This window comes from Lemur catta, chromosome 1 (assembly GCF_020740605.2).
Source record: "Lemur catta isolate mLemCat1 chromosome 1, mLemCat1.pri, whole genome shotgun sequence".
NCBI lineage: Eukaryota > Metazoa > Chordata > Mammalia > Primates > Lemuridae > Lemur > Lemur catta.
Genome location: NC_059128.1, coordinates 211,004,546 through 211,029,404, shown reverse-complemented (window position 1 = coordinate 211,029,404; position 24,859 = coordinate 211,004,546). Strand labels below are relative to the sequence as shown.

The window sequence follows — 24,859 nt, the reverse complement described above, 5'->3', positions numbered from 1 at the left end:
ATGACCTAATAACTCCCCAAAGGCTCCACCTCCTATACCATCACCTTGGGAGTTAGAATTTCAACATATGAATTTGGGGGTGGGACACAAATATTTAGACCACAGCATTACTGTGTCTATTCCTCTCCAAGGGAGCAACTCTTACTGTCTGCCTCAAAATATAGTTATTTATGTGCATAGTTTGTTCCTCCAAGACTAAAAAATTCTTGAGGGCAAGGCCCAAGCCTGTGTCACTGCTGTGTCCCCATCAGGATCAGCAAAGTATCTGTTTTTGACATATAAATGTTGAATTAATAGTTCCATTGACTTTTCCTTAACTTTTCTACCATGTGCAAAGTGCTCAGCCCAGGTCCCGACTCATAGCAGATGCCCAGTAAATGGTAGCTATTCTTGTTTCTATACCAGCTTTCAATGCATCTCTAGGATGGGCCTAGCTCATCCTAGAGCTGCAGGAGGGCAGTACTGAGTTGTAGTTAGGAGTATGGATTCTGAAGTCAGGCTGCCTAGCTTTAAATCCTGCTCTGGGGCTTACTGGCTGTGTGACCTGGGACAAGTTATAACCTTTTTATTCTCTAGTTTCCTCATCTGTGTAAAGGAGTGATAATTGTGAGCCACTGTCAGGATTAAATGAATTAGCGCATATAAAACACACTTGCACACAGTTTAAGTGCTAAGTCAGTGCTAATTATTATTATTACTGCTATTATTATCTAGTGGTTCAGGACTGGTGCCACCATTTTTTGAAGCCTCTAAGAATTCGTCCCTCTTGGATTGGTGCATGAAAGAATGTGAACTAATAGCAGACTATGATATTGTGATACAATAAGAAATACATGTTTGATCTCTGCTGCTGGTTCCTGGCACACAGCTCCTAAAACCCTTGGTGTCTCTGAAGTGATAACTGTCTTTCCGTATGCCAGTGAGAGGACAGAGGGCTGGGGACTCCTGGACAGCCTCAGGATGGGGGCTGGTTGCCAGGGAAGCCAACCACATGATTAGAAGTTTGGAATTTTCAGTCCTACCCTGTCCCTTCAACCTCCATGGAGGGGAACGAGAGCTGAAGGTTGAGCTAATCACTAATGGCCAATGATTTAATCACCCGTGTCTAAGTAATGAAGCCTTCACAAAAATTCAAAAGGACAGGGTTTGGAGAGCTCCCAGGTTGCCGAACGTGTGCAGGTGCACAGGGGGTACATACCCGGAGATGGCATGGAAACTGTGCTGCTTCCCCCTACCTTGCCCTTTGCTGCTCTTTGATTTGACTGTTCCTGACTTGTGTCCTTTGTAATAAGTGAGTAAAAGGAAGTAAAGTGCTTTCCTGAGCTCTGTGAGCCATTCTAGCAAATGATGGAAACCAAGGAGGCAGTTGTGAGAACCTTCACTGTATAGCCAAATTGGACAGTCGAAGTTGTGTGTAACCTGGGGACCCACTACTTGCAATTGGTGTTTGAAGTAGGGAGCAGTCTCGCGGGGCAGAGCCCTTAATCTGTGGGGTCTGCACTAACTCTGGCTTATGTCAGAATTGAATTAGATTGTAGGACACTCAGTTAGTGTCTGCAGAGCATTAGAGAATTACTTAGTGTGGGGGAAAAAAAAATCCACATATTTTGATGACCAAAAGTGTTGCGAGAGTATAGAAGAAAGAATAAACAGTTGGGTTTTTTTCCTATAGACAGACTGTCTCTCTGCCTGAGCCCCTAAAAATTATGGCCTCCCGTTCTCACTCCTTTAGCCCACGGAAAAGAATGCAGGCGGCAGGCATAATCACTAACTCATGTATCTGAAGGGCACTCATATGGAGGAGTGAGGATTCACCTTTGCTTCACAAGACACACCTTGAACCAGGGGTGGAAGTGACAGGGAATCAAAACCAGCTCAGGGAAAGCAGCACCTGGGAACAGGGTGGCCCAGCAGCAGGCGGGGCTGCGCCGAGAGGCAGCAAGGGCCCTGCCATGGGAGTGCTCAGCGGAGCCCATGGTACCTTTTGCATGGTTGCTATGGAAAAGATCGAGAGTCCTGTATTAGTCATCTATTGCTATGTAACAAAATGCCACAGAACTTAGTGGCTTAAACAACACATGTTTATTATCTTGCAATGTTTGTGGGTCAGGATTTCAGGAACGGCTCTGCTAGGTGGTTCCGGCGTGGGTTTCTCATGAGGCTGCAGTCGTTGTGGGTTGGCTTGACCAGGGCCAGAGGATCTGCTTCCAGGGTGGCTCACTCACGTGGCCATGGGGGAGAGGCCTCCGTTCCTCCCCATGTGGCTTCTCCACAGGGCCACTTTAGTGTCCTCATGACATGGCAGCTGGCTTCCTGGAGAGTACATGATCCAAAAGAGAGAGCCAGACAAAAGCTCAATGTCTTTTATAACCTATCCTTGGGAGTCATATTCCATCATTTTCACTACATTTCATTGATTAGAAGTGAGTCACTGCAAAGAGCCTACACTCAAGGGGAAAAGAATTAGTCTGCATTGAAGAGAAGAATTTCAAATAATTTGTGGACTTATTTTCAAATCACTACAAGCCCCTTAAGTGCTGAGTTATTGTGGTGACTTATGCATGCTCAGGCCAAATATAGATGTGTTTTTAATTAGCAGTGATGCTCAGCTCTTTTGCTAAAGTTACTCAGAAACACAGTAGTCACTGCATTAATCCATCTCTAGTAGGTGGCTTAACCAGCTCTATCTAGTCCAGTGTAATACAGACTTAGCAGTCACTCTCTGCCTCTAGGGCCTGGCTATCCTCGCCCCAAACCACTTCTTAGCTTTGCCTACTCTCCTAGCGTCAGAAGAGCCCATCCTCCTCTGGAGGCCTAGGCCTTGGCAAGTAGGATGACAGTGGAAGGGTGGAGAAATGGAGTCCTACTAGGCACTCAGGAGGACTAGCCCCCAGTGCTGCCCTGCCCTGCAGAGTCCTTAAGGAAGAGAATGAATGGAAGGTATCAGGAAGGAGCCGAAGCTCAAAAAATGACCCACCTAATGAAAAAATGAACAGTGGATTACTTGAGATCTTGAGCACACTACACTATATCATGGTTATCCACATCATGAGCATATTTAAAAGATGCTCCCCCTCCTTCACTGCAGTGCCACAAAGCCTTTAAAATAGTAGATGGTTTTTGTAAGGTAGTGTGGCTGCATTGTTATCGGGTGGAAATCATGAATTATACAGTTGCCATGTTTAAGGGTTAGTTTGTTTAATAGTAAAATTCCTATAAACCATAGGGTGGGGTGGTGGCCATAGCTCAGAAGGTCTCAGGGGGCCATGTGTGTCCAGTGCAATGGCATCCATTTATCCTGTCTTGCTCTGTTTGGTAAAAGGGCACACTGCTGATGTTCTCAGTAAGGGGTCAGTAGGGAAGGGAGATAGAAGTGGTAGCAGAATGTGCTTCCTTAAGTGACACTAGTGGAGCATGTGTGGGGGTGGGGTGGCGGGAGTGGTAAATGCATATTTAGCTAGAAAAACTGGCAGGCCTTCCCTTATGGTGTCTCTAAAATTAATGCTCATAATGACTGTATGAAGTGGGTATTATTATTATTTTCAGTTTAAAGTGATGAAACTCTGGGATTAGCATAAAATAAACTAACTATATTGCACGTATGTGTCAAGTAAAAAGGTGAGACAGCTCCCAGTTTACAAACACCTGACTTTAGCATTGTCCATTCTGTGGGTAAATTCCTCATTCTCACTGTACGAGAACAGTTGTAAGGACCCAAAAGCTTCAGAGCTTTCAAAGAACTGGAAGGTGATAGCATAATGAGGGCAAAAAGCAGATGTTGGCCAGGCGTCATGGCCCACACCTATAATGTTAGCACCTTGGGAGGCCAAGGTGGGAGGATCTCTTGAGGCCAGGAGTTTGAGACCAGCCTCAGAGAGACCCCATCTCTACAAAAAATAGAAAAATTAACCAGGCATGGTGGCATGTGCCTGTAGTCCCAGCTACTCAGGAGGCTGAGGCAGGAGGATAGCTTGAGCCCAGGAGTTTGAGGTTGCAGTGAGCTATGATGACGTCACTGCACTCTAGGGTCAACACAGGGAGACCCTGTCTCCAAAAAAAAAAAAAAAAAAAGCAGATGTCAACTGGCCAGGAAGCCTCCCAGTTCTGACACTAGCAGTGTGACCCAGGGCACATGGATTTCCCTCTCTGGGTCACTGGTTCCTCATCTGTAAAAAAAAAAAGTATGTGTGTATTGGGGTAGAGTGGGGATTGGCTGAGCACAGGAATCACCTGGGAGGCTTCATAAACACACAAAATGCCCACCCCACCAGCTCTGCCCTTTGAGTCAGAATCACTCTGGGTGGGGTACGGGTGTCTGTTCTGTTAAACCACTTCCCTGGGATTTGCAGTCACACAGCCCCAGGCACACACCAGTGTTTGGGTACCATGGGCCTGATGATCTCTAAGGTCCCTCTGAGCTCCAGCATTTAATTCCATCTTAGGACAGGGAAGGGGAAGAAGTTGTGAAAAGCTGGAATAGTTTGGAAACACTGATTTGGTAAAGGCTAACCTGCTCACCATCACCTGGCACGCTGCTGGCACTTCCTGCTTCATTTTCTTTTAAAGCCTTACTCTTAACTACTTGGAGACATATTTGAATGAAAAAAAGAGCTTCTGAAAAGTCAAATATCCCAACCAGCTTGAAAAGGTTCTCATGGGTCAAATCTGAGCCAATTTGAGAATCAAAATAAATAATCATCCTAATTTATTACAACCTATTGAATACAATAGAAATTCATGAGTCCATGTTTATATAAATAAATGAATAGATAAATGGAGGAGAAAGAAAAGTTTTCTCTTTTATATAGAAAGCCAACTAAATTTTCTAATTATAGAAGAAATGAGAAAGTTAGAAAATCATCATTTGGCAACCATGATAGCAGTCATGGATTCAGCCAAGCATTGTCAACGGATGCTGGAACTAATGGGTGAGAGTTTGATGAGGACTGGAATATTTATATGGTCTTACAGTATATCCCTATAAAATTCTTACTAATTACTGACAAAATACTTACTAACTTTACAGAGAAACCTGGCAGAAACCATCTTAACCCAGCGATGGAAGCTAAGAGTTCCATTTGGGTCAAGTGTGCCCTGCCTGGCAACTGATGGGACACACCAGGACACAGCATCACTTCAGTGGTGTTGCTGCCAAACACATGCAACCCAAATCTAAACATAAGAAAACCTCAGACAAACCCAAATTAAGGGACTTTTTGCAAAGCACTTGGCCTGTACTCTTCAAAAATATCAAGATGGTGGAAAACAAGTAAAGACTGAGGAACTGTTACAGATTGAAGGGACTACAGAGGTGCTATGGTGTGAATGTTTGCTCCCGTGGAAACTGACATTGAACCGTAATCCCCTTTGGAATAATATTAAGAGGGTAGAAAATCTGATGATGGTATTTGGGAGGTGGGACCTTTGATAGGTAAGTAAGAGTAGATGAGGTTATGAGGGTGGGGCATTAGTGGCTTTACGAGAGGAGGAAGAGAGACCTGAGCTAGCATATTAGTACGCTCAGCACTCTTGCCATGGGATGCCTTGCGCCACCTCAGGACTCTGCAGAGCATCCCCACTAGCAAAAAGGCCCTCACCAGATACGGCCCCTTGACCTTGGACTTCTTAACCTCCAGAAACATAAGAAATAAATTTCCTCTTTAAATAAACTACCCAGTCTCAGGTATGCAGTTATAGCAACAGAAAATGACTAAGACAAGAGGCACAACAAATGAATACCGTGTGTGATTATGTATTGCATCCTGGACCAGAAAGGAAAGGGGAGAAAGGAAAGATGTTGTTATTGTATTTCTATGAAAGATACTATCAGGATAATCAGCAAAAGTTGGGTGCAGTCTGTAGATTAGAGAGCAGTATTATATCAATGTTAATGTACTTATTTCGGTGAGTGTATTGTGGCTGTGTAGGAGAATGTTCTTGTTCTTGTTCTTAGGAGATCGTCTCAGTCTATTTTCTGTTGTTATAAATGAATACCTGAGACTGGGTAATTCATTTTTTTAAAAAAAAATAACTATATTTCTTATAGTTCTAAAGGCTGGGAAGTCCAGACTTTAGGGGCCTTATCCGATGAGGACCTTCTTGCTGAAGGGGAAATTGCTGCAACCTTGAAGTGGTGCAGTGCATCACATGGTGAGGGGGCTGAGTGTCCTCGCTCAGGTCTCTCTTCCTCTTATGAAGCCACAAATCCTATCATGGGGCCCCACCCTCATGACCATATCTAATTGTAATTACCTCTGAAAGGCCCCACCTCCAATCAACATATGCATTTTAGTCAGATTTCCCACCCTCTTAATATCATCACAATGGCAACCAAATTTCAGCACATGATTTTGGGGGAACAAATTCAAATCCTAGTGAAGATTTCAATTACACTGAAGTATTTCAGGATACACTTGCAACTTACTCCTGAATGGTTCAGAAAAATGTGTGTGTGTGTGTGTGTGTGTCTGTGTGTGTGTGTGTGTGTGTGTGTAAAAAGAGAGAGAATAAAACAAATGTATTTTAAAACAGAATACATAAGTTATTTTTAAAGAGGTTAGAAAAAAATTAAAAATAAAATACCCTGAGATGGGTTACTGGGTCATCAGTCATTCATATCTTAGTGTGAATTAATCTAATCAGATTACTTTTCTCTTACTCTATCTAGTTGACAGCAGCTGCCCTGAGGAAATGAAAGTTCACAGGGTCATGGGACAAGATAAGCAGTTTGAGAACTTGAAACACTTTGTGGGTGGACAATAGTCAGATAAAATAGGGCTGCTACCATGGGGAACTTAGAAGTAATAAAAACACAGAGAACTGAGGCACAAGGACCCAGGGACCAAGGAGGTGGAGTTGAGAAGACATCGCTCTGACTTCCCTTTCTCAGTCATACTTTTCTCAACCCAGGTGCAAATTAGAATCACCTGGGGTGCCTGAACCCACTTCTGAACAATTAAATCAGAGCCTGGGGAGGGCTGAGCTTTTAAGAAGCACCCCAGTGATTCCTGTGTGCAGCCAGGATGCAGCGCCTCTGAGCTGCACTGTGGGGTGAACAGGGCACTTGTTCATTGAAGCAGGATGGCCTTCCATTGGGCCGTCCTACTTCCAGCCTCGCCCGCTCTGACCACATCTTCACACTATCACCAGGCTGGTCCTTCTAACACATAGATCCAATCATGTCAGTCTCTCATTAGAGAAAAGTTTCCTGAATTTCTAACGTGCTGACCGTGGTATCTGAGGCTTCGCATCATCTATCCCTAACCAGCCTTCTCTACCACTATGATCATGTAGGTGCATGATCCCACAACCACTATCTTCTTTAAAATTAAAGATTCATTATGTTATTTTAATTGTTTTTAGTGACACTATTGTTCTCAGTTGCCCAGACCTGATGTACTTTCTCCTGCCTCCGTACCACCTTGCTGCTGTCACATAGCCATTCCCTTCATCTTGCTTCTAATCTGAGACCCTTGAAATCCTCTCATTTTTCAAGACTCACGTCAAATGCCACTTCCTACATGGAGATTCCCTAGATCATTTCAGCTGGGTTTAAAGCTCTTTCCCAGCACTCTTCATACCTCTACAATAGCACACAATTAGAATCTGCTTTTTTATATTACTATTTGTTTACAAGACTGTTTCATTCATTAAATCATACAATTATCCATCCAAGGGTGAGGATAGAGCCTAAAACGATGCAAAGGGCCAGGGCTTTGGAAGACGGTTATGGTAGTTTTAAAAGGTGTCCACAAATTCTTTGATACTCCTTCCTTCAAGAGGTAGAGCTTAATTCCTGTCCCCTTGAGTGTGGGCTGGACTTAGTGGTTCATTTCTAACAAATAGGATAAGGCAGAAGTACAGTGTGACTGAGACTGGGTCATAAAAAGGATGGGGACTTCCTTCTTGCTCACTCTCTCTTGAGGAGTGGATCAAGGCGATTCCAGCTGCCATGTTATGAGGAGACTCAAGCTGCCCACACAGAGGCCGTGTAGTCTCTGGTCAGCAGCAGGGAACACTGCCAACACCCATGAGTGACCATCCTAAAGTGGCTCCTTCAGTCTCAGCCAAGGTCGGGACCTTGAGAGCCAGGCACCAGGCTAGTTTTCCTGGGAACATCTTATAAGCCTTGGCCCCCTAAGTTCCATTAAATAAGGTCATTCTCAAATATGACAGTCCAGGCAAGACATTGGTTGCATAATTGATTTTCCCAATTATATTCTGATTTTTTAAAAAAGACTTTTTTTTTTTACTGAATTTATACAAATAACTATATTGCCAGGAAAAATGAGGAGACTTGAGTTTCTGATTTCAGGGGGATCAGCGAGAATCAGTTATCATTTCAAAATGTTACATTTCAGTATGTAAAAGCAGAGTCAACTAAACCATTATGGATTACAGAGAGTTTAAGAAGAAAAAGAAAGTGCTTGCTTGCTTTTAAATCTGGAAAATAGGACATTTCAACATCAACAATATTCTAAAACAATAACTACAATAAAATTTTTCTCATCATTCAGTCTGATATAATTAATTCCTGTTCCACTGGATCTTGAGTTAACAATCTCACGAACCTATATGCTTTTTAATTGAAGAGAGTCCTGGAAACCCTGACTCAGCCCACTGGGATGGCCTGCAAGTTGTCTAAGTGATGCATCAGAAGCCTGTATCTAAAAGTCTCTTCTCTGAAGTGTCAATAAGTAGAAGTCCCTAGTACAGTCCTTTGCCATGGGGCTTTGAGATGGTCTTTCTTTGTTGGAGATACAGACTCAGGCCTGTAGCATTAGCAGAACCTTCAGGCCAGCATTAGAGTAAATAAAACTATCTTATATTACAGAGAAAAATATCTGTGGTAATTTATTACTAATACTTTTCAAATGTAAAGGCCTGATGAGAAGTTATAAGAATAATGTAACTGACAAGGAAATTTGATTGCTTCTGCGGCATGTATAACAAGAAGATAAAACCATTCCAAGACAAACTTTTAGACAACATGTCTCTAAGAATAATGATTAAGCCTATTTTCAGAGAAGACAGTGAATGTTACATCTGATTTATAAAAATAAATGCACACAATTTTATAGAGGAAAAACCTTTGAGTTATAACATAATAATCCTGAGATATAATATAATAATATACCAAGATCATAGCAAACATACACTAAGAATATACTAAGAATATGGAGAGATTCAGTAATTTTGGCATAGGTCCTAGACATCTATATTTTTATATACCTCCATAGGTAAGTACGGTGTGCATCCTCAATTGAAAATCAGTGGTGTAGAATATACTAGGTTCAAATTAAAGAATTAAGGCTGTGACAAAGTTAACATTTTAAATAATAACAGAAATTGTGACTAATAGTATACTGTTATTGTCCAATACCATCAGACACCACACCACCATGATTCTGACAAATATAAAAAACCTCAAGGGTTTAGGTTAATGTTTCCTCTGAAGTTAAAACATATGTCATGCAAGTGCACTGGCAAATATCCAGGGACTTACCATGTATCATATAATTTCCAAAAATCTTTATACTAATAAAATATTTTATCTCTCCAAATTTAATTGTCTCTTCTGATTTGACAACTTTTCCCCTGACACTTTACAATAGTAACATATCCACAAACCCTAATTATCTCTAGCACTTCTTTTCCTATAAAGTGAAAGGAATAAATCTTTGTGATTTTTCCAGGACCCTCTGGGAAATCTCAAAATAGATTTTGATGTAAAAGGTATTCTGAAACATTCTTTTCTTTCCCCCTACATTTCTATATTTGGATCTGATATTGAGAAGACAAAATTCAAAAGTTGTCAGAGGAAATTTTGGACATTTGATTAAGGGGCTATATCTAGGGATTATGGGCACCTGAAAATGATATTTAGTTATCTATTTAATCAAGATAGCAATAATTTTTTTAAAAAACCATAGAAAGTAACATGATTGTAAAGGACATATAAGTTCTTTTATAATTGTGATTTTTTTCTTGAACAATCAAGGTTATAACAAAGTTAATGTAAAGAATCTTTGCTCTCTAGGCAGATTACACAGAAAGTGAATAACTCTTCATATTTTTGGCAAAGGAATTAATCAATAAGTCAAGGAAGCCATCCGATTACAGCAGACCAGACTTTACTAAAATTTTAACACCTTCCATAGTTTCTTTTAAGAATCAGGTATTACAAAGCAAGGCAAGCAAAATTCACTTACCAAGTTTTGTTCTTCATTATGCTCCTTCATATTTTGGAACAATCTAACACTTTAGGCCAGATCCCAGAGTTTCATGAGGTCAGGACGAATTTCATAATAACTATACTAAGATGTTATTCTGTTAACATGCAATGTGTTCCTCATTGCTGTCTTCAGATGAAAAGAAGTATTTTCATATTTTCTCAGTTTTAATATCTAATACAGTAAGTATTGATAATTACCACTCACATAGACAAAGCTTTGGGCTTTTGTTTAAAACTGATTTTAATGGTGTACAGAGGTCCTGAGGCTAAAAATTTGAAAGCCACACCTCTAAATCATCTGCCATCACATGGTCCTGGGTCCTCAGTCGGCAAAAGATATGGGTCCAGAAACCAAGGGAGAGAATAAGGAGTTGCCCCACTTACCATCACTCCCACCGACCCACTTGTGGAATTTGTTTCCCATTCCTGTAACTCCAAACTTTATGGATTTAGAGGTTCTGGTTTGCGGAGAAAAAATGCTTCCACCAGGAGATCCAGCAAGGTTCCCATTAAATGTTTGGCTGTGGCTGTCAGTGGGCCACTTTTGACTCCTTGTGCCAGCAGTAAACAGGGAAATCTGTCACCATCCTGGCTCAATTATAAGGAGGACGTAGGGCTGCTCTCACACAATGAGGACAGAGGAGAAAATGTTCAGCATCCAATTTAGATAACACATGGAAGTGCAGCAGTCAGGGCTATGAGGTTCAGGCCCCTCAGGTAAACATCTGGTCACCACATCAGATAAGCCACCTAGACCAACAAAGTTGCCACCTGCGGATGAGGGGATCCGAAATGGTAGCCAAGGAGGGAGACGAAGAGTATCAGTTGCAACTTCTATATGAACTGCAGTGGTGGGCTGTAGTTCCTTCCATTTCCTTTCTCTTGTAAGTTTCCCCAAGAAAAATGACCCACCAGCATTCTGGAGGAGCTGTTCCCAGAACTCAGTCTACAAAGCTCATGGGTCCAAGTGGCACACGGAGTGGGTGGGAAGGGATGCTGTGGCACTTCCCCACTTCCCTCTTTAGGGTTATGGCACTCAATCTCCAAATTGTTGGTGGCCTTTCTCAGAAATGGGGACTCCAGCTGAGTTTTTCTCCAGGAATTGCCTTCAACTGGACAGAGCCCCCAGCCCAGGATCACCGCCCCTCCCTGGAAGAAACCTGGAGATGAGGGTTGTCAATGCTTGGCCCCCTTGCCTCCGGGGTGGACAGTTCTGAAGGGCTATTGTAGCTTCTAGCATAACGTCTATCTTTTGACTACAACGTAGTTCAACCTCTCCCTCTACCCAGAGCTATGTGTCAAACTTGAGACCACCACGCAGTAAGCGTCCCACACAAGTCTTTACCTCAGGATTTGCTTCCTGAGGACCTGATTGAAGGAAAGGCCTATTCACTATCTTGTTCCATTTCAGTTCTACATATTTTTCAAAATTATACATTGGACTTAAAATTTACATAGATAAATATACCCTAAAATCAAGATCTGAGGAAGCATCAGGCAAGTTTTCTGTGTTCAGGTAACTTTGGAAAATGCTTGGTTAACGAAAATTAAAGCAAATTTCTTTACAATGAAACTTCTCAGGGCTTCAAATATACTGGTTGGAAAGTGAATATCCAAGAGGAGGCCTTTGTAGTAAACAAAACCCTCCCAAAGTTTTTTGACCATGGATTTAAGATTTTTCATTTATTTACTTATTTATTTTTGCCGTATACCTATTAACGTCTCCTAGAAGCAGCTCCCTACAGGACACAGTTTGGGAAATACTATTCTACATGTATACATAATTATCAATCATTCTGTGTGGCATCATTAAAAGTTAAAATAGTTTTTGGAGGATGCTCTTTATAAGTGTAAGTCATTTATAAACGCTGTTCGAGGGAGTTAGAGCTGATGCCTACATTTGCTCTCAACAAATGGCCCAGTAACAGAGATATTGAAAATCAATCCACTGAACTCTGAACAGCCTCAAAGCTGGAGTCATTACTTTGAAAAGTTAGCCCCACCTGGACTTCAGTTGTAACAGTTTATAAAGATGTTTCCTAAGAACAACTGTACTGAAGCAGTTGAAGGTGTTCACCCATTAATTCATGAGGGCTCCATGATGCCTGGCCCACAGGTGCACTTTGGCAAAAGGGACTCAAACAGGTTCCTTCCTGCATCAGTTGCTGTGGCTCTTGCCAAGGGAACTGAGTGACACAAGCCTGATGACCTCACCCCAAAAGATGTGAGGGGGATTGACTAAATATGAGGAGGGCTAACGCCACAGGGAGGGTTGGCATGAATCACTTCCCTGTAGAAACACTCCACGTGGGTGGTGGCCACCTGACTCAGTCAAATTCTCTGTTTTAGGAAGTCTAAATGCCAGGGCAGATCTCTCAAGCTAAAGTTGCAACCCAAATAACCCTGAGCTTTTGTTCTAAGGGCTTTTTTCTGGTTCCCCATGAGATTTATTGTACTTCTCTATCTTAGCAGCACATGGACCCCCAGTAGTTAGGCAGCTAGGGAGCGGCTTCCCTTGTTACTCCACCAGTGCTGTGCATCTTTGTATAAATTCCCCATACCAAAGGGGATCTTTGCAGTCACAGAAAAACCTGACTGATGTAACAGTATTAAGATTGGAGTTGCAACAGACCCTCAGGGAAAGTGAGAACTAGATTAACCTGCCACTGTGTGGAGGAAGGTGAGAATATCCACATCTTGGGGTGAAAGGCTAGCAGGTCCATGGTGTGTATCAGTGAAACAATTAATTAAACTCTCATGGTTGGGTCTCAGGATCTAGGTAAGGTACCCACCAAGGATGCGGGTTTGAGGCAATGACAGAGGCCATTTCATAGGATATGGAGAAGTGTCCAGGTAAGGATAAGTAGGCTGCCTTGGATGGCTGCAAGTAACTTCAGTTGGGAAAGGAATTGACTCTGGTCCTAGATGGCACTGCTCCAGGCAGATAAGGATTCTGACCCCATCCGAGAAGTACTCTTTCCTGGTGATTCGTCTCCTTGTAGACAGCTGCAGAGTGAAATCAGAAGCTGATTAGATTTAGAACTTGAGTGGAAGCCAAATTCCTCGATACAAGTGGCTACAGTCAATGTTATGGCCCTAATTGGCATAAACAAGAATTATGAAAACTAGAGTGATATCTGGGAAGTCTTGGATGAGCTCATGATTAGAAGATCCCCAACACAGCTCAAGTTACTTCAGATAATTCATCACCTCCTCATTTCCATTGGATGTAACAATCCACTCCAATAGAAAGTGTTATTTGTGATTGTGAAATAAGTGTAGATTCATCCAGCATACTATGTAAACGTCAGACCAGGGAAGAGAAAAATTATATTCAGAATTCATTGCAGGACTGTTGAGAGAGATAGATTACCAGATTCCAGGGGGAGTGTGTGGACCTGGGCATTAAGACCACATAATTGAGGTAGAGCAACAGCATAGTAACGTCGCACTGACTTTAAAGCTCTAAAGCTGACAGCTAATGTTGACACTGATGCTTGCCTGTCTGGCTGACGGCAAGGAGCCAGACCCAGCGCTGCCCCACACTGCCCAGCATGCGAGAGCCAGGCTGCTGCTGGCTCACTGCAGAGCAGCACTGCTCACACTGGGATGCCTTTCTCTAAGGTGGTAGTTTAGATACCTCTCAAAAATGCTCGAGGGCCCCCAAAGAGTTTTTGTTTATGTGCATTGTATCTATTGATATTTTCCATATTAGAAATTAAAACTAACAAAAATTTAAATATTTATTGATTACTTTAAAACAACAATATTAATAAAATCCCATTATATGTTAATGTAAGAAAACATATTTTATGGAAAAAACTCTACATTTTTCCAAAACAAAAGCTTGAGGAGGCACTGTTTTATATTTTTATAAATCTTTGATATGTGACTCAAATTAAAGACAACTGGATTTTCATATCTTCTCTGCATTCAACCTGTGAAATATATTGTTCAGTTGAAACATATGAGGAAAATATGGCCTCACAAAGATATGTTGTAGGATAAAAATAAGAGTATTTTAACAGTCTTTTCAGATAAGTGTGGGTATTCTGTGATAGACCAAAACATCACACTGTACCCTATAAATATAATAAATTATTATGGATTAAAAATAAATTAATAAAATAATTTTAAAAATAAAAAATAAAAGAATTCAACAAGTGTTAGTTTCTTCAAAGTTAATTGCAATGTGGAATCTGAAACTATGCCAATAAACTTTTCATACTGTGTTACATTAAAATCTGTTTGTCTGTCTTGCACTTTGAATTGATCTTTTACTATGTATGATTTTATAACAGCATGCATTGGTCAATAAGAAAATATTGGTTTACTGAGTTATGCAGATCTTCCAAATAGTGACATATTTCCTTATAGAATATCAAAAAGGTAAATTCATCAATATCACTACTATCTTATCAGAAAAGACTTTAAATATTTGGAAGCCATTAAGTTCATACATACAAGTTTTCTAATTTTCATTTGAAAACTTGAATTTTATCATTTGCTAAAAACATTGCCAGTTGTTTCTCTGGAAGCATCAAGCTAACTTAGCTCATTGGTGAGAAAAATGTGTCCAAAACACCTAAGTCTGGGCAACAATAGTGTGTCTGTTAGTAATTCTTTCAAATAAGTGTGGTGCTCTATGAAAAAAGCAGCTAGTTTGTCTCACAACTCAACCTCATAAGAGATTTGGCTCAAGACAATATCTCACTTCAGTATGTAGCAGAAGTGCTTTATGTGTAATACTCATTTTGTTGCTCAGAATATTATAAAGTAAAAACATATTTTTACTGCTTCATCATGGCCAATAGGTAAAACTGGCTTTTTTTTCTTTACAGGGAATGCATCATGATGAGGAACATAATGCCTTCTGGAACAGTTCGGTGCTATCTCCAGAATCTAGCAGTTTTACCCATTGCTATGATCTGAACCGTGGTGTCCCCCAAAATTCCCACATTGAAACCTAATAGTCAATGTTGTGGTATTAATCAGTGGGGCCTTTTGAGAAATGATTAAAGCATAAGGGCTCCCCCTTCATGAAACGGACTAGTGCCCTTATTAAAGAGCTTGAAGGGAGCTGCCTTGTTCCTTCTGCCATGTGAGGACACAGCTAGAAGTCACTGTCTGTGAGGAGTGGGCACTCAGCAGACAGAATTTTCTACAGCCTTAATCCCATATGTCCCAGCCTCCAGAACTGAGAGCAATACATTTTTGTTGTTTATAAATTACCCGGTCTAAGGTACTTTGTCGCAACCACCATTGCTTTTGCACCCTCAGTGCAAATGTCAACAGTGTGAAAAAGGCAAATAATATCTTAGTTTCATTGCAAACATGGTTTCCATCATGTAGACCCCAGTAATAGGTCTCAGGGTCCCCAGGGGATCCACCAACCACACTTGGAGAACCACTCATCTGAGGACACTTTGAAGTTTCCTGAGATACCCCTGAGAATTCATAAATTTTGTGTATTCATTATTATGATAAACTAAAATATGTGTATACAGACACATTCTGGGCCACCTCCCATTTCGAACAGTGCCGCATCCCCCAGGGCCTACATTATACTATGTCTGGCTATGTTGGCGTGATGTTTTGAAGTAGTTCCACTGGCGAAGTACCTGGAAGTACAGGGAGGCTGAACTAACAAGAAGCTGGGCTGTGGCAATCCCACAGTTTAAATGCCAGAGTCTTGAATCTTTTCCTGAAAAAAAGAACTGCTTTTGATTTCTGCCAAAGCCTGGTAATGGTGAGATAGAGTCTCTTAAGTGGAGAGGGGGCAGATGGAGACAGATTTAGACCATAGCAGCCTCCTGGGACACCCACCAAGAAATTTTCAAACTCAGCTGGTCAGCTTCTTGGGACACTTGGCCTCCAACACTCACATTAAACCAAGAAAATATCCTAAAGTTAGGATGGCATCTGCCTGGGACTCTGGCTGGTATCACCCACGCAGGGTGCCACCCATTTACATTGATACCAAAGATGGGAATTCCTATCGCAAAAGTTGAAGAGGATGTCACTGGCCCTGAGCCCAGAAGAGTCCCATGGCTCTTTCCCTGCTCGTGGCCCCTCCCAGTAGGACTGCTGCGTTGACAGGCCTGATCTGCAAAGCCCCAACCTCCTTGCATTGGCAGAACAGTCATTCTGAACCAGAGCACCCACTGTTTCTTCTTCCTTTGCCGAACTGCCAGTGTCCTCCTGGCTGCTAGTCCACGGAGTAAACAGGGCCTTCTCCGGAGACAGCTGGGTCCTTCCCAGAAAGACCCCACAGCAGACCCAGGACTAAAAGGTCCTTCGGTCAAGAATCATAGCAAACACACAACCCCCCTACCCCGCCCAGATCAAGCCAACGCAGGATTTATTGCCTTTGATTTTCCTGCAAAAGGCCAACTTATCTTCCATTCTTTCCCTGCCCCCTTCTCTGGCTGCAGAAGCTATTTTTAAATCACCCTAGCAACTGGAGGACACAGGCTGGGCCTCCTGTGATGCCTCAGTCACCAGAGACTGAGCAGGAGGGTGCGGGGAGAGCGTGGCTGCCCTGCCAAGAGCCACAGCCTGTTTCTCTCCTTCCCTGGAGGAAGGATGTCTTCACAGGACAAAAAGACCCAAGTTCTCTGCCCGCCTCTGCCTTTGTTCCTAACTTGGCCGTTGTCAGTTCATTCTGAGAAAACTTCTCAGACTTTAGGTCCCAGGAAAACCTGTGAACGGTACTCAGAAACATGCTCTGCTGCAGGGGTGTGCTAGGCAGGGGGTGGGCAGGGCTGATAGTGGGAGTTGCCCACACCCACGTAGTAAATAAAAGCATACGTTGTCTGTAGAGCATTTAAAACCAATAACGAAACCAACTTAAAGCTGCTTTGCTCTTTCCTACCATCGTGGGGCAACATTCCTTTGTCAGCAATAAATGTTCCTTGATGGTCCCCCTCCCTTGTATACCTGCTACGTTGGTGGCTCCCCTTCTGCTGGAAAGCTAGGACACTCTTCAGATCAAATTCTATCGAGTCCTTTGTGCTAATGCTTGGCTATGAGAAACAGAGACCTCCTGGCTGCACGGACAACTGCAACCACACACCCGAAATGTGAAGCGTCTGCAGTCTGAGGAGCCCTTCTTTCCACCCCCAAGACAAATGAGTTACAGGGAACGAGCCCTGCAAAAGGCCCTCTCCAACCCCTTGTGGGGGTGTCCAAAAGCCTACTGGTAGAGACTCACTCCTCTGGGTCTCTGTGAAAGGGGTTACCACTTGAGCCAAAGGCATTCATCCCTCAAAGGGGGTTAGATTGACCACAGGAGAGCAAAGAGAGGTGAAAAGGCGGGCATTGGAAGAAGTAGTCACAATAAATTTCCATTTGCTTGAAACTTTGGGATGAGGCCTATTTCTGCATTTTTTAGTTTTAACTGAGACCAAACATGTAAACACAACAAATATATGCTAAATGAATTAGATCTTACTGCATAGCCAAATTTCATGCCATACCCCAAAGGGATATTTTATCAGTGCAGTGAGCTCCGAGGATGCACATGCATGTGCTGAATTGGAGCCTCTGGTGGCATTTACTCTTTAAAGGAATTATATGCTCTTTTTGCATTTTTGTGCTACCCCATCTGGAACTGTTCCCTTAACCTCCCTAATATGTCCCTCAGTTGAGCTAAATTCTCTCTTACTTTGGTAAGAGCACCATTCACATCGAGGTGCGTAAGACGCAGGAGTTCAGGACCTTGGCAGTCTGAAAATACACTTGTGGTTTGGATTAATATTCTCTCTTTCTATTTTTAATCCTCTTGCATATTTACAGAGGACTTCCCCCTCTGAGGTTCCTATTGCTTCTCAGCTGTGATCTGCTCTCCTTCCCAGCTTCTCCTAGAGTGGTAAACGGGTATTGCTACACCACTCAGGACCAAGGGGAGTCCTTCTTCATACAGTGAACCCAGGATCCTTCAGAGCTAAGAGCCCCTCGCTCCCCACCCCAGGCAACCTTGGGCTTGTCTCTCCTTTTATCTCTGTCTACCTCCCTTGTTATCTTGTACTAGGGTTACTTTTATAACTCTCTGTTTTAGTCGCCATTGTCACTTATGACTATTGGCTGGGAGCAGATAGAATGATTGAATTATTTCATGATCAGTACAGCACAGGCACTGATTAGTCAGAACGGACCCTGCAGGGCTGCAGCAAGGTCCTTCCGGGCCACGCGTTCACCCTGTAGTGCTGGAGAGGGCAGAGCTCTGGGGCGTCCCAGTGGAGGAGCTGGGGCAAATGGGGTAGCTGGTGGCACTCTAGGTAGTTCAGGCAGTAGTTCTTTTCCAAAGGGTACAGAAATATTTCAATGTTTTTAACAATGGGGGCAGTCTTTCCTGTGTGTGTTGCCCTGCCGGAGAATAAAGCTTGGAATTCTTATTAGATATCCCTTGAGTGAGAGACCAAAGGTAACTTACTCAATTCGCTTGTTGGTTTTATGAAGCTAGGAGCCTTGCATACGTTTTTCCTTGAAAGGGGTTCAGAGCAGCCATTCTCTTCTCTGTAGTTGGCCCCAAAAGTTGTGCCAACCCTGCTTTGTATCTCCTTCAGTTGAATTCGTGTTGTACCTGGTTGTATCGCGTCCTCCTGTCTTTTTCTTCTCTTTTGTGGGGGCACAAGTAGCCTACTGAGGATTAGAACTACTAATACACAGCAATAGCAGACCTGGGTTTGTTACTTTGTATGTACTCCATACCCTTAGCACTGGTCAAGGATAAAGACACACTCAAGAAATACACTTTGCTTTCAGGAACTTCATTTTTTAGAGGAAGAAACTATATCGAGACAGCTCTCAGGACAGCTGTGTGTACAGATACAGCACTACAGAAAACCAGCCAAGCAGAGCCAGAGAGATGTCACCCACCCAAGACTGAGCTCTAGTTCTTCTTGTGTAGTCATGGTCACCACTGACCAAGCACTGCCCATCCACCCCTCCCTTCAGCCCGTCTGGGACCATCAGAGCCTTCTTAAAAGGATTCCAGAAAGAACTTATTTTAACACACTTGGTTTTTGACCACTCATTCTGTGAGTCTAATTACTCTAATCACAGTGACCTCACAAGAACCTAAATATGCATTGGGTTGCCTTTTGTTGCACGTTTCAAGTGATTATACTACCAAACTATTTGCATCCAGTGTCTTCTATTGTGCATGTAGCCACATCATTCCAATTGCACTTTCATTGTTAATTGCCTGAGCATGATATTGTTTTAAATTCTGAGCAAGATTGCAGTGATTCACTTGTGTGCTTGTTATAACTATCTAAATATTTCAGTGGGATCAAGACAGTGGTTAGCATAGGAATGTCCAACTGATGAACAGGCATTTGAGATTTCCTTTCTCTGGAAAGCCAGCCAGAACCACTGCTGGAAGGGGAGGGTACCACCTTGGGAGCTGCTTGTTCATTTCATTAGGAGGTTGGCATGGGAAAAGTAAATCTGCAGAAAGCTGTTTCTTCCAAATGTAAATTCTAGACTTGACGAACTGTGGCTGCTCCAACAGTATGAGATTCCTCAGAACTCAACAGAAAATTTACCACTTTTTTTTGATCTGTTGAATGTGAAAGGAAATTTGTTTGGCTCTTGGTTTCCTGAGACCAAGATGGCAATCAGCCCTTCCATGATATCATCCTGACAACGTTTGATTCCTTTAAGTCAATGGGTGACTGAGCCCAAAAGTTTATTAGCGAATTCTTATATGAAATTGTTCAAATTATCATTCTTGATCTCTTCATAAGGTAATGACATTCATAGCTCTAGGATCTATTGTGCATGTATTTTTAAGCTTCACTGGATCTTCCTCTACTTTCTGGCATTTTGCAAACATCAGTTCATTCTCTTCAGAAGGTTAATACTTTTATAGCTGACCATATTCCATATCAATCCTTTTTATTTCTAGATTGACTGCATTTTTTAAAAACCTAGCATCATGTGACAGTATTTCTACCCCTACATAAATCCTTCCACTCCACTGTGTCTTCCTTAACAGGAAGGTTCAGGATTTGGTTCACAGTCTCCTAGTCTGGAGGCTCCATGGTTTTTATAATGAGAGGATAGTGTTTCTGATTCATATCCCATTCAGAAGTAGCTCACATCCCATTAGGGGAAATTGGTGTTGCCCAGCCTGTTTTACTCATTTTGGCTACACAAACTCTCTAGAGTCCAGAAGCTACTTTCTTTTGTGAATAGGATGACCCCCAAGTCACTGCCCCTTGTCTTAACTGGTCCTTTGGTTGTCTATCACCTTATAAATATAATCTGCCTTACCTAAAACACCCAGATTTATAAGATTACACAGTGTTTGGTCTCATTGGATTGACATTCACAAACCAGAGATGTTTAATATCAGTTTTCTTCTTTTCCACATGACACATAAAAATGCTGACTAAGGCCAATGCCTTAATTGAATTTCTGCTTTTTCCAGTTCATCACTAAGAAAAATGTCTTTTATTTCATGCCTTTTACTTCCTGTCTGTTAGGCCCATCCTTGGACATAATGGGGGAAACTGAGTTACCATTGATGGGGGAAGAATAGTGATAAGCTTTTCACAGACCTTGTTACAGGGTTTTGAAAATACCAACAATGTCCACTCACTCATTTTCTCATGAATGTCCTTTACGTCTCTAAAAGTGGTGTGTAAATCTGGCTTCATTTTAACTTTTGAGAAATGTCCTTCTATTCCTTTACCACCCATAAATTATATTTACCTAAGGGTTCAGTAATTTTATCCTTCAGTCTACCATCTATGAGCTCACCTAAGGTGACCGCAACCTTCTATGTTTCAATGCTGGAGCACCAAACTTTCAAGTTTTTGTATTTTTTTTGCTGAAAAGAACACATAGAGCACCTGGACCAGGTTTCTCACTTTATGGATGTAGAAATTGAGGCCCAGGATGCTGCAGTGACCTGATTAAAGTTGCCAAATGGGTCATCTCCAAGATCAAGTTTCTCACTACCTCACCAGCATTTCAATAGGATCATTTAGGTTTTCAGGTGCCTGTCATTCAAACATTCTGACTTGGCATTCCTGCCATATCTCTTACTAGCCAGTTGTCCAAAGGGATGGGTCAGCTAGTCACTTCTATTCTTAGCCTATCATATAGCTTCTTCCAGAATATTCTAGTAGACACTTGGCATGAATCACGAAAAGATTCAGACTTTATGCTTGTTTCTCTCTGCATCATATTTTAGTTATATACTATTGCCACATATTTCTCCTACAGTAGATGGTAAACACCTTAAGACAGTGGTCCCCAACATTTTTGGCACCAGGGACCGGTTTCACGGAAGACAATTTCTCCACAGACTGGAGGCGGGGAGTGGCAGGGATAGTTTGGGGATGATTCAAACACATTGTATTTATGTACACTTTATTTCTATTATTATTACATTATAATATAAAATGAAATAATTATACAACTCACCATAATGCAGAATCTAATGCCGCTGCTGATCTGACAGGGGCAGAGCTCAGAGGGTGATGTGAGTGATGGGGAGTGGCTATAAATACAGATGAAGCTTCGCTGGCTCGCCTGCCACTCACCTCCTGCTGTGCAGCCAGTTCCTAACAGACCATGGACCAGTACCAGTCTGTGGCCCAGGGTTTGGGGACCATAGCCTTAAGAAAGTGGTTATTCATGATTATATTATAGCAGGTACTTGAGAAATCCTTAAATAACTGAATGATTGATAGATTTATCATAAGCACGTAGGTAAACACATTGTAATTAACTGTATGTGTAATTAACTGTCCAGTAAACCTATGTACCAGTCATTCAAAGTGGTTTTGGCAGTTGATATCTGGGACATCCAAATATATAAAAGAGAAATTTAATCCTGGCTATGCCTGGCATTATATACAAAAATTAACTTAAAATGAATCATAGATCTAAATGTAAAACCTGAAACAATAAGACTTCTAGAAGAAAACATAGGAAAAAAACTTTATGGCCTTAGATTAGATGAAAATTTCTTAGGTATAACACCAAAAGTATGATTTATAAAGGAAAAAATGATAAATTAAATCTTATCAAAGTTAAAACATCTGCTCTTCAAAAGATACTGTTAAGAGAATGAAAAGACAACCACAGAATAGGAGAAAATATTTGTAAAACACATACCTGATAAAGTCTTTAACTCTGGAATATATAAAGAACTCTCCAAACAATAATAATAAAGCAAAAAATCCAATTTTTAAAATTGGCAGAAGATTTTAGTAGATGCTTCAGCAAAGAGCATATGCAGATGGGACGTAGGTACATGAAAACATGTCAACATCATTAGTTACGAGGGAAATGGAAATGAAATGCACTTGAATGACATGAGTCTACTGTATAAGTCTATTCAAATGACTGGAAGCAACAAATGCTGGCAAAGATGTTAAACAACTAAAATTCTCACACATTCCTGGTAGGGATGTATAATGGTATAGCCACTTTTGAAAACCATTTGACAGTTTTTTATAGTTAAACATACACTTACCACATGATCCAGCAATCCCACTCCTGGGTATCAAAAAAAAAAAAAAGATTAAAAACTTATGTTTATATAATAGCCTGCAATAGAATGCTTATAGTAGCTTTATTCATAATTGCCAGAAACTGTAAACAATGTTCTTCAAATGTTCTTCAACCAGCAAATGGATAAGCAAACTGTAGTACATCTACACAACACAATGCAATACTAATGAGCAATAAAATAATTGATACACCCAACAAAGTGAATGAATTTTAATTGAATTATGGTAAGTGAAAGCATCCAAGTTCAAATGGCTACATACTATATAATACGTGACATTAAGGAAAAGGTAAAACATAGGAAAAAAAACTGATCAGCAGCTGACAAGGTCTGAGAACGGAGAGAGGGGTTGACTACAAAGAGACACAAAGGTATTTTGGGGGGTGATTTCGGCGGCAATTACACAACTGTATGCACTTGTAAAAATTCATAGAACTGTACACTACAAAGGTAAATTGTATAGCAAATAAATTATATTCCATTATCTTGACTTCAAAAACAGTGTATTTGGTTTTTCCTTTGTTTTTAGGTCCCTAAGTTTTGAGAAGCCCAGTTAGGTATTATTAGACTAGGAACATCAGAATGGGGTGAATGCCCCTCCACACCTCAGGTGAACACTGTGTTCCAGGCTTATGGTTACCCAAACATCTGTTAAATAATTAATACCCAGAAAATTGTTATGGCATGTATACTTTGGGGGTACAAGACCCTAAAACAATTTCATAACAAATGTCATGCTTAGCTTACAGAACTGAACCTGTTAAAGCTACTGATATTGGTTGTGAAGAAAACTCTCAGCCTTGCCAGTAGCTGGGCCTTCAGGCATGAGCCACGGCATAGGACTGTTTTGGTGCCCTTTATTGCTTTCAATTTCTAAAAGCGTAAATGTTCTTACATATTTCCAAAATTAATACATGCTGGTCATAGAAAATATTTAAAAATGCTGAAAAGTTCATGTGGATACACACATATACAAATAATTAAACATCACCACTTTGAGCATTTATTGCATGAGTTCCATTCTTTTTATAAATGCATGTGTATAAATATTTTTTCACATTCTTTTACTAACATGGACTCATCCTACTTCGCAACAAGCTCTTTCCACTTAATGATATTTCATCATCCCAGATTCCTCTCAGTCTGCACCCACCGAAACGGACCCAGCTGTGAGAGACTAAAGTGCACTGTCGCAGCCTGCACATTAAGCAGACTCTTTCCAGTGAAAATTTTCTAGGCTAATGCAGGAAAAATGTGTAATTAAGATAAATGCCCCCTGCTGTTTTCCCAGAATGCCATCCAGCTTTCCAGAGGCTTGAGCAAGAAAGAAGATTCTTTCCTCTATGTAGCCCCTGACTTACCTTTGCTATTACTGTGTTGCTTCTTGTGGAATCTGCTTTGCTGGAAGGGTTCAGGCCTTTGGGAAGCACCTGGGGAAGCTCACTGTCATTATGTGCTCAGAAGGTTGTTCTCGTCTAGACCCGTAACTCACCTCTGGGGCCCGAGGTGATGAGTTTGGCTCAGTTGGCTACAGGCCACCAAGAACTGTTCATAAAGCTGCCACTCTGTAAGGACAACCCAGATCACCTGAGTCCTGAGAGCTAGTTAGCTCTGTCCTGGTTGCAAACTCAGTGACTATGGAAACCACCCAGCATTCACACACCTCCTTCTTGGGATCCCTGACCTCTCCTACCTGAGAACTGTGACCAGACATATGACCCAGGAGAGTAACTGCTTGGGCAGCGGCTGACTTGAGCAGTTAATGGTCTGAGCTACATTTTAACCTGGCAGGTGTGTGCAAAACACCATGGAGCCAAAAGGGCTTTGAAGACCCTTTAGTGGCCATCAGGACAGTCCAGTGGTGAGGGAAAGGAAGGGCCACTGGGAGAGATGTCCTTTCCAGTGGACAAGAAGGATAAAAGTTTAGAATAATCTTTATTGCTTTGTATTAATATTACTAAAAATTTAATATGTGTTCATGGAAGGAGATCTAGAAAATATATAGAAACAAAACTAGATCATAAAAATCATTCATAACTCTACTACTCAGACTTAAGCATTGTTAATAGGTATAGAGTCTTCTGATCTTCCTG

At 41.5% G+C, this 24,859-nt stretch overlaps 1 long non-coding RNA gene across 2 annotated transcripts; it reads right to left on the bottom strand.

Annotated features, from left to right (window-relative positions):
• Positions 1-1,994: 1,994 nt before the first annotated feature.
• Positions 1,995-24,478, bottom strand: LOC123630358. Of its 2 annotated transcripts, XR_006732656.1 has the most exons (5): positions 24,460-24,478; positions 24,128-24,331; positions 22,731-22,753; positions 13,027-13,240; positions 1,995-2,313 (listed from the first exon to the last, which is right to left on the bottom strand). It is a non-coding gene; the product is annotated as an uncharacterized LOC123630358 (long non-coding RNA). The 2 variants fall into 2 exon arrangements; XR_006732655.1 differs by lacking the exon at positions 24,460-24,478 and having other exon boundaries at positions 24,128-24,444.
• Positions 24,479-24,859: the final 381 nt, after the last annotated feature.